At 37.5% G+C, this 14,841-nt stretch overlaps 1 protein-coding gene and 1 long non-coding RNA gene across 3 annotated transcripts in view; one reads left to right on the top strand and one right to left on the bottom strand.

Annotated features, from left to right (window-relative positions):
- The window catches only part of LOC149927430 (uncharacterized), a 29,111-nt gene extending 22,197 nt beyond the window's left edge, over window positions 1-6,914 (bottom strand). Inside the window, exon 1 of the long non-coding RNA XR_016473793.1 lies at window positions 6,861-6,914. This is a non-coding gene — a long non-coding RNA (uncharacterized LOC149927430). The remainder of the gene's footprint in view (window positions 1-6,860) is intronic.
- The window catches only part of Fas1 (fasciclin 1 Fas1 domain-containing), a 68,933-nt gene that overhangs the window by 25,801 nt on the left and 28,291 nt on the right, over window positions 1-14,841 (top strand). The window lies entirely within an intron of this gene.

Below are 14,841 nucleotides of genomic sequence, written 5' to 3'. Positions count from 1 at the left end.
CGAGCTAAACTATACGGGTTGTAAAAACTAGAAACGCGCGATGAATTGTTCATTAACTTCCGTTTCCCATCAGTAAAGCTGATGACGTAATTTTCGTCACGGAGTAGGATGTGCCGTGATCAAGGTTTCATTAATGAAAATGCTTTTATGGCATAGTTAGGAGGGATTATTTTACATTTATCTCGAATTTTTCTCGGTAACAGCGCTTATATTTTGAGGTAAGACCGAGGGGTAAGACAATCTCAGATAATCTGAACACCGAGTTCGTCCATTTAGCACTGTTAAAGGTACATATTTTCAAGAGTTCGCGAGTTCCGTTTAGCACTGTCAAAGGTACGGCAGTGTACACCGAGTTCGCAGAGTGTCTTACCCCTCGGGTAAGACATCAATAGCATGCACTCGACACCTAACTATCAGTAATTAGACTTAAGCCGTTTACTCTCGGCAGCCATTTTGGTTCTATTTTATGTAGAGAACCGACTGAAGACTTTTTAGAAAGAATACCTTAACGAAAATTATATGCAGTGAAAAATAATGCGCTAGCACCATTTGGGCGTGAGCAAAGCATTAAATAGAAAAACCACTCTAAAAGGACATCACGGACTCTTGTTCGACCCGTGATCACACTCAGAAACCAAATCTAGTTCCATTGTGCAAATCGGATTCGAACTTTAAATGTTATTGAACAAATCGTGACGACGAAAAACATGAAAATTTACCCTAATTTAATTTTTAAGTGAAACAAGAGAAATTAAATGAAATTAGGGTAAATTTTCATGTTTTTCGTCGTCACTAATTTTTCAACTAATTGACAGACTTACGTAAATAATTATATACTTATGGTCAAATGAAATTGACTCATTGACAATTTCCCTTATCCTTATCCTAGTAGGAGGAATGTAAATTAAATTTTAATGGTAGTAAAAAACGGACGCAGCCCTTCTCCACCCTCGAATTAGAATGAAAACTTCATTAGAACATTAAAAGCTATAAATAAAGAGTGAGCATACGCGCATTCGTAAACGCCCCAACAACTGCCAACCCGAGCCAGTGCCACCCCGCGATAAAACCCAAATGGGGCTAGAAGGTCAAGTCTGCGCCGATCGAACCAACGACCATCAATCCGATGACATGCCCTCTACGGGTGCGGTTGGTACCTTTTTTTTCCAACTATTAACCTAATAACTTAACCCAGTTTACCTATGGCCCTCCAATCGATGGTGGCGCTGAGAGAGAGTACTTGGCCGTCACGGTCGGCAGCTGTTTCCGGAACGGTCCGAGATGACCATCTGGCCCAGAGCTCTTTGAGATTGAACAAAGGCAAGGCGAGGAACGGTCACCGGCGCGTCGCCTTCCAAAAACTCTGACGCGCCAAAAAGGTGGCCGCGATTGGAACCTATTAATAATACATCTCCCATACGCCCAACATTGATCGTTTCCTACGGGCTGCTACCAACGCTAATACCGCGGTACGTGATACCAGAATTCCCAGTTGAATTTCCCGGTGTTTACTGGCAAGGGGATCTTTGATATTCTAGTATGTTTTTGCGGGGCCCCGTTTTCCCTTTCAAATGGATTAGTTTCCCTCACAAAGATACGGATAAACACCTGGGATCTTGTTTTTCTTTCGATATAAGCCCTCTAAAGCTTTCCTCTTAGAACTTCCCAATGAGTATAATTATATGACGTTGCTGTGAGTCCCAGTAAAAGGTCTTTTTAGGATAACCTAAGGGGGGGGGGGTCAAACAGGGCCCCCTTTCATGAACTATGAATATACTATTATTAAGATTGACTCCCATGGACTATGTATGCAGATTTCCCCATTAGAAAAATATTGGCGTACATTCCTATGATCCCGAATTCGCCCAAAACTATATTTCTACCGACAAAATTTCGTCAATTTCAATTTGTTCCCAGTTTCCATAAATTGGGTTATTATACTGTTATTAATGATTAAAATTTAGTTATTTATCAAACTATCAATAAAATAAACTATTATATTGAAAAACTATTTATATTTGGCACTTCAAAATGTGTTTACGACTCTTTTCTATGATTTACAACTATCCTTAGACACCATACCAACGATTTCTTGCTCGTGTATTAAAAAAAGTAACCATATTGGTCCAGTCAAAATATCTAACATGCCATGTATTTTTTTATGGATTACATACATGTACGTAGTAAAAAATCCTACAAAAAAATAAACTTTTTCCTTTTGACTGAGGGTGGGAAAAGTATTTTTTGTACAACTACGACTCTTACGTGACAAATAAAAAAAGAGATTGACGTAAGAAATATCCAGAAGAGTAAAAAAAAAAATATTCCCAAAAATTCAAAGAAGTCGTATAATAGAATTTTGACCCGATCCACTGAAAAATGCTTTCTGAAAAGATTTGGGCTTTTTTTCTATCCCCCAAATCTTCGGCGCATCCACCGGATCCCGATAGAAAAGGGACGAATAATAGCGTCTATATACTGGTACCGATAGCCCGAGCTACCACGGGACTAGCTGCTGGATGGATGTCCTCCAAAAAAGACCAGTCAGCATTCTAGGGGACAATCTATTATTAGCCCAACCGTCTCTCCCCGACTATTGATGGGGGACACGTGAAAAAATCTTGGATCTCACAACCTTGGGAGGCTATTACCTTAAGGAATGTTCCGGCTCCCAAAATTTTCAATCTCGCGGGGCGATTATTGCGTCGTCCATGGCGGTCTTACAACCTACCCATCCCATTTACGGAGATGGTCACGGTGGCCAGCTACGTATCATCATATACGGAACAGAATGATAAACGACTAGGGTTGTCTAAGAGACGAGATCTGTGCGGCGCGAGCACTCGGAAATGGATTAATTCGTGGTCTCTGGTGTCCTCTTTGTCTTAGACGAGGCAGTTGCCTTTGCTCGTGTCCGAAACCGCCGACTCGACTCGGATCTCGAGAGCGCGTCTATAGTTGAAGGCCGTGACCCGCTGACACGCAACCACTTAAAAGCGAATGTCGTTAAAAAGGTTCGCGTCTAGTCGAACCAACTTCCTGTAAGCACTCCCCACCCTCCTTATAATTACTTTAAATGATAGAAAGGTACCTCTACCACTAAACTTTGCCTCAAAATTATAACTGTAGATTCTTTATCAGTCTTCTCCATCGTAGAATGGCTAAAGGAAGATAATTATATTTTCCGCGTTGTCAGCCGATTATTATTAATGAATAATATTAAAGAAACCAGGTAGACAGGTACCTAAGAAACTACAGAGATTCTTAACTTGTCTGCTTTCGATTTTTTATGACACTCATTCAGACAGACGATCGCCAATGATATCAAATGCAAATCACACTTCAAGGTATCAGCCGTGCAATTAATATTTTATACCATATTTTTATCCATGGTCAAAAAATTTCATTTATAAGATGTTTATATTTTAATATTTAAAAGCAGAGGAACTTTCGCTACGAAGTAGTCGATCGCGGTACCAAAGACTTATGCCCCATATTCTTAACTACCTGAATGCATTCTTAATAATGCGTACGACCAGCTAAGTGGATCTGGTCACTTGCCACCCGTATATCTTAATTGCAAAAGTGAAAGGATCCAAAGCGTGTCTTTTATCGATGTAAATACCGAACTGGGGAATTATTCTGTAAACACAATCTACGTAGAAAAACATGATACGGAATAGGATTCCAGAACTAAAAGTCCCATTAGTCGGAAAAATGTTCCCGCAGGAAAAAGTGTTGCTCCATTCGCGGTGCTATAGTTTTTTGTACAGCGAAATGAAAGTATTTCATCGATTTGCGGTTTTTATACGCCTAACAGAAGTACCAGAAGAAGGACTTAGAGTTGGCTTGTTGCGAGGGAATCCGTGTAAAGATTTCTTTTGGAGAAGCCTTTCCTTCAGAAGGTGTTTTCTCATTCCATTCCCGGATAAAAAAATTGCGCCGATAAAGTAAAGAACTAGCCCGTAAGCGCGGGAAAATCTCACCAGCTGACAGTTCAGTCAACCGAACATACGGAGTAGAGTCTGCTGCCGCGACTCGCCATGGAAATACATTTACAACCCGCAGCGTTACAGTATTGATCCAGCCTATGGAAAAAAGCCAAAAGTAGCTGCTTCATGGCGTCCTTCGCCTGGGGGGGGGGGGGGCGGTAAATGGAGGCGACTTCGCGACGCCATCCCTACCAAAAACAATTCGCATATTTTTATACTGAAAACGGTCAATTTTTCTAAAACAGGGTTCGTACACCACCTGGAATACCTGGAAAACCTGGAAAAGTCAGGGAATTTGAAAATGTTCCCAAAAGGTCAGGGAAAAGTCAGGGAATTTGAAAATTATTCCCAATGGTCAGGGAATAGTCAGGGAAATTTAAAATGGTCCGAAATAGTAAGGGAATTTTAAAATGACCCCAAATCAAAAATCCGGCAAATAAATTTCTGAAAAATGTATTAAAAATACACAATTAACATTTTCCAAGATTTTAGCTCAAAACATAAATTTATTCAACTAAAACGGTCAGGGAAATTTGGCAATTGAGTCAGGGAAAACCTGGAAATGTCAGGGAATTTAATTCCGGAAAATTTGTACGAACCCTGTAAAAGAAGTAACGTACACCGCATTCTACCGCTACGGTATAGTGACAATATAACTATCCTATCTCGATATCCACAATGTCTCCGAAGAATGGGTAGAATTTGGTTCATTTATCCTCGATTTGAACTCGCCCTCCTTTACATTGATCAGATGCTGCCAGGAAATACATCTTAGGGTTTTCTCAGCTGCTTTTGACTTTACCGTCTTTACGTTAAAGAAAAACCTTAAAAGTTCTAAAAATAAGGGTTGGCTTTCCCAGAAACTCCCCCGCGCATTTATGAAAAATGTATTTCGTTTTTACGATTCAACTTAAAAAGCTAAAGAAACTTACGCATCAGCCTATACGAGAAGATTTGAAGACGAGATAATGTTGGAATACGTTATGGAAATAAATAATAAGAAGTCTTTTATATTTTTTAATAGTTTTATATTTTCTTTCCGCGTGTGGGCCGACGTTTCTCAAATTTCGTATTTATTTCAGGCGCTATAAACTATACAGAGGTTTCATCCGTTAAAGAAATGTAATATTCGTATAATTGGCTTTATGACGAGTGTAAAATTCAGCTATACTTCAATTTTTGTGACGCGGGAAATGACCTTCGAGATGGATATTAAGAAATGTAGCTTGTGGTTTTCTTGGTGTTACACAATACGAGATGTTGTGCGGTTGTAATTTCTTGTAAAGGAAAGTCCTGATAAAGGTATACTTTCAAAACTACTAAACTCCCAGAATTAAGAAAAAATGGGAGTGTTGAGAGATTTTCATCCAGAAATCGTGTACGATCTTGACGTAAAATACCTTGCCCATCCCTTCTAATTTAAAGATAAATACCTCTTGTTTGAAGAGTGATTATATTTATAGCGTAGTATTAATAATTGATATATAATTGATCCACAAAGTCGTGAGTCAGCCCCAAAAAAATATTTGGAAATCTAAAATATTCTTAACGGATCTTATATTAAAATTGAAGACTTAACTATCATTAAAGGGAATTGTTTAGTAAAGTTATCATTTAAAAATAACTGTGACTTAATTCAATATCTGTTTATTTGAACGGGCGTGATATTCAAAAAATGGTCCAAGCAACATTTACCAGAATTGTCTAAAAATAATATTATTGGAAATGATTAGTTAATAAGAACCACCTATGGTCTGCATTGCAAAGAGTTGATAAAATACCTATTCACGTATTTTATCACTCTTTGTAGTCTTATTAACTTAACATTTCGTATATATTATTCCCCACCACTCACCCCCTATTCGGCTTTCCGTTGCTATGCAACGCGTTTTGAAATTTTTAATGTTTAGGCTTAGTTTCTCTTTTCGGTGTAACAGTCGCGAGCCAGATTTCCCGCACGGTACTAATGAGTCCCAAATAGGACGAAACCGGTCTATAGTTGGAATTTCTTGCTATTTTATTTCGTTTTATTTAGTTTATTACTCGAAGATCTATTTGCTCCGAGATTCGCATCTTTATGTTTACTCGAAGACCTATTGGTACGAGTTATTTGTAATTTTATTAGTTTCTTCAAATTTGTTGAGGGTTTAGCTTTTTTATCCCTTTTCATTGTGGACTATTCTTCTTAATCGCGTATTTTACAACTCTTTATGGAAATGCTTAATGTTATTATAAAGTATCACTAATGGAAAAGTACTAAATATTAGTTTCCCTTTAATTAAAAAAAACGGTTTCTTGGAATACTGATATTAACTAAAATAGTGAATATTCAGCGAAACGCGAGACCAAAGAGTCAACGCTCCGGCATCCGTTTTACATAAATTATTCCCACCCAAAAAGTAATAAAATATCAACAATCCGGTTTGAATAAATCATTTCTACTTGGAGTCGTAAAACGTATGTATATTCGCGAACTAAATAAATTCTAAATATCCTTGAAATAGAATCATACCGTTTGCTCTAAGCAGTCCATAGCTAAACCACTACCAACATTTTACATTCAGTCCCTGGAAAAATATAGCTCGAAACTGTCTAGAACAAACACCTAATTAACTCGTTAAACACTCCGAAGAATTGTTTAGTGAACTTGTTTACTGCCACAGGAAACCTAAGTTTAGTCATTGGGAACCTTAGCTAAGCCAGTAGGCAATCCGCAATTATAACTACGTGCGGATCCGGTGTTGCGTAAATAAGGTTAAAATCGGACAGAGTTACGAGTCGGACAGAGTTACGAGCAACTCTAGGAATTCATAAAACGGTGGAGCGTACGGGGAAGATTATAATTTCAGCGACGACGAGTTCCCTTACCGATAATAGCGCGATATGGGCGGTTCGTTGTGTTTTAACGCGGTGGCGACTTCAAAAAGCCATCAGAGCGCCCCGCTGTCCTCGATGCAACAGAGAAACCCTAATGGCTCTTTTAAAAATCCACCCATTCCGGCGAGCGGTACCTACTTGTTTCTGACACTTTAATTGCCTATCCACCGCTACAGTTTTGGTTTTTACGTTTGCTTATCACTTTTAGCACGCTTTTAGCCTCGCTTTTAGCTCTCTTTTTGTTTGAAAAAACTGTCTTGAACCGTAGTAATGGAAAGCATACGTGTATTGCTTTGGGGAACCGTAAGGGGAAATGTCAAATTGAGCTACCGCCGCGCTGGCTAGGTCGTGTTCTGTTTATTTAAGGCCCAGTAGCACCGTATGCCAGCCTTTTACCCTCGATGGGACTGTAGAGCTGATATAAAATATAAAATATGTTTTAGTAAAAAACGCTATAGTTCAAAAACCTTATTTGAACAAAAATACTTTTTATCTTGACATCAATAATAATATATTAATGCTAATATACTAAAAAAAATAATTAATCAGTCTTATGTAAAAACACGTTAATATTCATATTTCTTTAAAAGTCACGTATCTCGGCTTGCTGGATTTTTTGCTATTAGGCAGCTATGATCCAAATTAATTCACTAAAATGTGATATAATAAATATAATATATAATATATAACATATAATATATATAATATAATATAATTATAATATACTATAGAATGTAAAAGAATAAAAATTATGCGTTCTACATAGTTTTGATTTTAGATAATTTTAATAAAATAAAATATTTTTTACGCATTAAATAGTAGGAAATAATCCGATATAAAATTACGGATAATATAAATCCGAAAATATAAATTTACATTCGTCCTAACGATACGTTTCAATTTTTTCGACAATTCTTCCGGGAAAAACCGCAATTTAAAAGTAAAAGTGATGAAATTTGGGCACGTAACCAGGAAAGTTAATTAAAAGTAATAATTCACGCTCAAACGAGCCCCTGATTATATTTAACCTCATCCTTCAGATTTTTTTAAAACCATAATTTCACTTTTTTTTTCCACCGACCTTATATTTTTTCTCTGTTTGACCATACGGGGAACACTTTCACTTTATTAAATAAGAAAAAAAAAACTTAAATTCCAGTAGCCAAGAAAACGAGCTGATATTCTTTCTTTTAAAAATTTCTTGTTTAATATTTTTTTTGTATCACGAACCCGAAGCGTGTATAAGCCTCACATGGTGGGGGGGGTGAAAATATTCATTAGTTTTTGTAAAACTCGTTTAGTTTTCCAAAAAGTAGAAAAATAATAAAAATTGTTCTTGTTCTAACATCGGATGCCCCAAATATGTACCGGCTTAAGACAGAGTAGAAGAAAAAAGGCTCTCAGCCATGAGTAATAACACCATGTCTAACTCGATTTTCGTAGAAGCGCCGTGCGAAATACCCAACCTGAATGCGCCTAATGTTTCATTATAAATATGTTTTGTTTTTATACGTTCTCGGAGTTCACGTCCGTCGTCATTTCGTGACGTAATCTTTCCCGCCTTTCTTTCGACTAAGACGTATCCGTTTGGGAATTGCTAAAGGGGGTATGACTACATCATTATATAGGGAAAACACGCGTATCAGCTTAGCGGTTCTTGCAATTATCTAACTGTAAGACGTAACGTACTCATTACTAGGAAAGCTGGTTTGTTCATAGTTTTTACCACTAACGGGTTTCCGACTACTTAGTAAGCCAGGAATCGTGATTCAAGGTGGGGAAATCAATATCACGAAGCTACCACTTATTACTAACGCCAGATATTTGATTAAGGCCATTCCGGTAGGGAATTCCGTTGATATGACGCCATAACCTTCGGCTCATGTTTTGACCCGGAAATCTAAGTCACTACCCATTTCTTCATAAAAACATTTCGAAATTTGGCTACTACATCAGAAATATATTTATCGTTCGTACGATAAAATCGTTTTAATTGCATTTCAAAATGACTAAATCTGTTAAACTTCTAACAACTGTGTCATTTCTGAAGAAAGGCTTAATTATAAAAATTTGCATAATTATTAAGGATGGTATTGAATCTGACGAAACAGGTTTTTTTAATACGAGAGCTAGGACCGGCACACTTGACGAGGAAATTGTTTTGAATAAATTAATTTTAAATAAGCGACCGCTGCTCGTTTCCCGGCGATGAGGACAATATTACATCCTGGAATTTTTTAGGACTCGTCCCACTTATATCAAACCCGTGTATTCATTAAAAAAAATGTCCCATTGTCAATGTCAATAACTAATAAAACGATGCGGGGATAAAGTAGAACGGACAATGCAGCACCTCCGGGTCTATGTCAACATGCAAAGTCAACGTTGCCACTTCCACAAGGTTTTTGGGCAAACACTAAACTATAGTTAGGAAAGCCATTTTCACGCTCTCGCTAACGTCATGTAAAACTTCCCATCGAACATAATGTCTAAGGAATGCAGCCTTCACCTTCACCCCAATTTAATCGACGCTTTCCGCTAAGGAATCCACATCTACCCACTCATCTTCAAACTTCGTTGTATAGTGTTTGGTCTTCGCTGAGTTAGCCACACAAGTTACGATGTACGCGTGCGTCTCTCTCTCTCTCTCTCTCTCTCTCTCTCTCTCTCTCTCTCTCTGGGAATTAACGTGGAACAACATAATTAGAAAGGCCTCCCCACGGTACCAGTTTTTCTCAACAGCAAAATGCCAATCAATTCAATAATAACGTTCGTGCCTTTTTCCCCATTTTTAGGCCCATTTTATTTTCGGTAAAACGGAACTGGACCTTTCTAGAGAGGCGTGGTAGATTCTGACTCCGTTTGAAGTGAAATTGGCGTACGATGCCCAATTCTCCGTATATTGTACTAAATTATTTAGCTTTGGGGCGATACGATGAGTCATGTACTTTTACGCGTGGCTTTTATTTTATTGACTTTAGTCACTCAAAGAACTACTACTATACTATACGCGCGTTGAAGGTTCAGTCCATTTGTGACGTCAGGACGCTTCCGCACGTGTCACGCGCAAAGGCGACGCACGCAATCGGAATACGAGCCCCGATTTAACTTTATTTACGAGTAATGTTTCCTTCCATTGTTTCGCTTTTAACCTCGAGATCGGCGAACCTTTCAATTTTTCTATTAAGATTATATTAGATTCGCGAGTGATAAAAACGTTCTGTTTGCTATAAAAGTTATCGATACATTTTGTAAATACGGCAGCCATTGGTCAAAGGCAAAACGTGATTGACGAGTAGTGCTTCCAATGGCCAACAAAATAAACAGAAATTAATATTAAACAAAAATCGCGAGATGCGTAAAATTGATAACTGATGAGAGGCATCTGAAATACGGTTTGAATTTCGACCCGTATCAGCTGATAATATCTGAGGGTAAATGTGGATAACCTGATATCTGATTTATCACAATTATTTTCTCAGTTCAGATTGACGAGTCTATAACCTCAACGAAAAATACTCGGAAAAGTGCTCGTTTTTCCCGATTCTCCGCGTACAAGTTTTAATCCCCGGATTAGAGAGTTCCAGCTTTAACTGATGTTTTGCAGTTAATTATAGCACCGATGCCAGAAGTAATTATTGAGATTAATTGCCGTTGACGGAGTGGCAGCCAATTTTGTCGAACCAGCCGAGGAAACTAAGGGAATGTTAAAGACAGGAGATTTTTGAGAGGAGAAAATGGGGGGTTCAAGGCGCACTTTTGTGTTGATATGTCCCTCGTTTAGCGCCTTCTGCGTCTTAGCACTTTAAGCCTGTCAGTTAAAGACCCTCCGTGTATGGAAGGTTTTTTACAGATAATATATATCTCTAGCGCTCTATCTTGGGATATTTCTCCTCCTTTTATCATCGGGAATATGGAGCAGCCCCCGTAATGGATGTCAGAGGTTAAAGCCACCATTCCCCACACCCACGGCAGACATCCTTTTGCCGTGCCCAATTATACTTACTTAGCTGATATTACGGATACTACCGAGAATATATAAATTGAACTATGGTACGCGTTGTTAGGTGAAGTCTCTAAAAATCAGAATACCATCGAGCAAAATGTCACGTTCGAGACACGACGTTGGTAGTTAATGTTCGTCGTGTTACGCGCTTATGTAACCCCGAATTACGCCTCCTTCGTGTCGTTCCTTGTCATGCAAGACAGTCTGTGTGTCATCCTCCGCATGCGTGTCCCGGAGCGCAACCGGAAGGCATTTGTCGCTTATTTTAGAACATTGAATTTCTTTAACAGTGATGTAATCGCCTCAACGATTATGCGCGTCGACCATTTGAATATACCCTACCATTCAGCGCGCTAATATTAGCGTGGAAATTTCAATGAATATTTATAAAACTGCGTGGGATCATATCCCCCTCTATCTAGCTAAAGGAGCCAGGGTTGGCAAAAAACCGGATTTTTGTAGAAAAATCCTCTGGTATGGTGTTTTGCTGGTTAAAATTGGGTTTTATAGGTTTAATCCGGATTTTTCCAAAAATAATAATATATGCGTTTTTTAACTTATTTCAAGCCCTTTTAAGCACGTAAAACTAGTGAATCATCGTCTGCTTATAGTTCAAATCTCTAGACCGCCTGAGAGAACGTTTCGGGAATTTTCGCGCCCGTTTTACACTTACAAGTAGACGACCCGAGGTGTTACACACCGATTTTGTTCAAACTCGGGGGATTGGTAGACCTTCATGTAACTTGAAAAATCCTAAAGGGATTTTATTCAATGGGCAACGGTTTTGCCATGGCAACGAAAAATGTTTTTGACAACATCAAATGGAAATTTTCCATTGAAAATAACATGGGATTTTGATCGATTCCAAGGGTCCCTCCCCCCTGTGAAAGATTTTAAAAAATTGAAAATTTTTAAAATACCAAAATTATAAAAAAAAAATTAAAAATTGACGAAAAAAATCAAAATTGATCAAATTTTGATCAATTTTAACCAAATGGGTGAAAATGAACCGATATGGCTTAAATAGGAAAAATTTCAATTTTATATTGTCAAAAACATTTTTCGTTGCCATGGCAAAACCGTTGCCCATTGAATAAATTCCTTTTAGGATTTTTCAAGTTACATGAAGGTCTACCAATCAAAGAGTATAAAAACTACGTAACCTAGAGATATAATGACGGTCGAAAGCAGTAAAGGAAGTTGTAGCAACCGGGGGGGGGAAGGCACTCAGGGAATTTGCACTTCAAATTTCGGTACCGCAGCGCCACTACGGCAGTATTTAGTACAATAAATAATAAAACCGGATAAAAATGGCAGTTACGGTGTTGCGGAGGTGCTAAATTTGGCATTTTGGATATTTAATTGTCTAATATCTGTCAATTCAAAAAAGTGACAGTAATTGGTTACTGTTTCGTGATTTTTTTAGTTAGAATTTGTGGATTCGTTGTTTCGGTGTTTATTTTCCAAAAGTGAAGAATAAGGCGTTTGTTCTCTAACGTTGCCAAGTCCTAAAGGTAACCAATTCCTTAAGGAATTTTCAAGAATGTTGAACTAAATCAAAATGATTGCCACTTAAAACTGCCGTAGTGGCGCTGCGGTACCGAAATTTGAAGTGCAAATTCACTGAGTGACTTCCCCCCCGGTTGCTACAACTTCCTTTACTGCTTTCGACCGTCATTATATCTCTAGGTTACGTAGTTTTTATACTCTTTGTACCAATCAACCGAGTTTGAACGAAATCGGTGTGTAACACCTCAGGTCGTCTCCTTGTTAGTTGAAATTAGGCTTAGCACACTACTTCTCTTTCAGAGATTTTAGTTCTCAGTATTTTATTAGTATGCCAGTGACATCATAATGCCTATTTTACGGAAATGATTAAGCAATTGCGCCTAGGGTATAAGCCACTGAATAGAAAAGTTTTGTCCGAGAAATTGTTGGATGAAGTGGCCGAAAGTTTGGTAAAATCCGGATTTTTTTAAGTGGTTTAAACTGACTTTAACCGGGTGGATTAATCTGGACTGGAATCCGCTTTGCCAACCCAAGGAGCAGACAATCTTTCCGTCATGTGTTAGTCTTAAAACCTAACCCGGGATTTCCAAAACGGTTTATCCTCACAAATTTAAACTATTTACAAAACTGTCGATAGTTTTATAGTTTTTATTAGAAAATTTCAAAAGTGGTTCGCTGAATATTTCTAAATATGAGTATAACCGAAATATAACTGACACCATTTCGGAATAATTCACGCTCGATTAGTTGAGCAAAGCGCCATTTTAAAAAGGGAAATTAATACCGGTATTTCACAGATGATATGGTTGTAAACAAACTCGGTGCACTTTCTCGATTTTCCTTCAAAGTGTTTACGTTTTGTTTTTACTTTTATCTTTAATAATTTTAAAAATACCACTAGTGGCGTAGACTAAAACATTTTTTTCAAATAATTCATTTCGTGGTGGGCACATGCCTCAAAAGTGCAGTGGCTGAATTTCGCTTGAAATTTTTGTTTTAAGTATTTCGTCTATACAGGAAGAGGTTTCGAAACGTTTTAAAACTTTCGATCTCATTTCTTCTGAAAGAGGGAAATAATTATTTGAGCTCCACTAAGCAAAGACAATTGGTTGTTTGGGGTGGTGGCTAATATAAGCTTTTTCCTGCTTCGTCATATATTTTTTCGCGAAGCTCGCGTACAAAAGTCATTATCAACAAGTGTTTCGTCGGAAATACCTGGTTGATGAGTGTGCAAAATGGCGGTCTGTTACATTTTTGTCGCGCTTTTTTAAAGCTTATTATTTCGATTGCGTATGTAGCCGGGAATTATTGAACCGCGGTGGAATCAAACACGAGCATTCTGGTTTGATGAACTTGCTCCTTTTCGGCACATGTCAGCTAAATTTCGCGTTACACAATTGTTGTTACGAATTATTTAAATTTATTACGCTATATATCAGATATTTCTAAAATAATAAGTGGTTTATGCAAATTTTAGAATTAGAGATTAGGATTTAGGTCTACTCATTTTATTATTTTCTTTGTCGAAAATAAAGGTAATAAAATATTTAATTTAAAGTGTTTTTTCATCTACAGTGTTTTTTTTTGCTCGAAAAAGTGATTATTTTCAAAAACTTTGTTTTCTAGAAAGGTGAAATTTTTACTGTACATTATACGTGCCGGGGGACACTTTCTACCAAAATTGCATCTAAATCGAAAAATATGTTCACGTTTTTTGAAAATTTAAATTTTAACCGCTAGGTGCTATAAGAAAATTGTCAATGAGAAAATTGTAGAGCGTCACCGAAAACGTACAAATAGCGTTGGCGCGAAAAAATAGAGGTCTTTTTCACTGAAAAATAATAATAATTCAAATAAACAAAAATAATCAATTTTTAATTAACAATTAAACTACTTAACTATGTAGATACTAGATAGTTACGCTTTCTAAGAACATAAACAAGTTCCTAAAGAAATCTTCACGCGCTGAAGACTAAATAGACAGTAAAATAAATTCCAACGGCTTCCCAGCCTCTGAAGGGTTTTTGAATTTGGGAGTACGAAAAAAGGGGAAACGTTTCGTGACAGCATGGCTGCCAGCCTCTCCGCTTCGCGACTTTAATTGTCACTGAAAATATTTCAACCGTTTTTCACGTCATTACGATTGATCTCAGTTAATAATTTGTATTTTAATTTAAAGAATTCAAGTTATAGGTAAATTTACAGTTAAACAACCATTTTGTCTAGCTTTTATTCCCGAAATATAACGGTCAGTTTACTTAGATGGCGCCACGTGCTCTACGAAGAATCACGATTTAGATATTTGTTACTCGGCGAAAGTTAAAAATTGGCCTCTGCGCATGCTCCAATACCAACCAATCCGGTGTTCCCTCCCTGGCTAGTGTCCAGTTTTTAAGTGGCAATGACGGTTTAAAATTCCACCCCCATTTATTTTACCGTCTATTGTACAGAGCATGT

This window comes from Leiobunum rupestre, chromosome 9 (assembly GCF_980474605.1).
Source record: "Leiobunum rupestre chromosome 9, qqLeiRupe1.1.hap1, whole genome shotgun sequence".
Classification (NCBI taxonomy): domain Eukaryota; kingdom Metazoa; phylum Arthropoda; class Arachnida; order Opiliones; family Sclerosomatidae; genus Leiobunum; species Leiobunum rupestre.
Note: the sequence above shows the minus strand (reverse complement) of the source record. Positions and strands in the feature narration are given on the sequence as shown.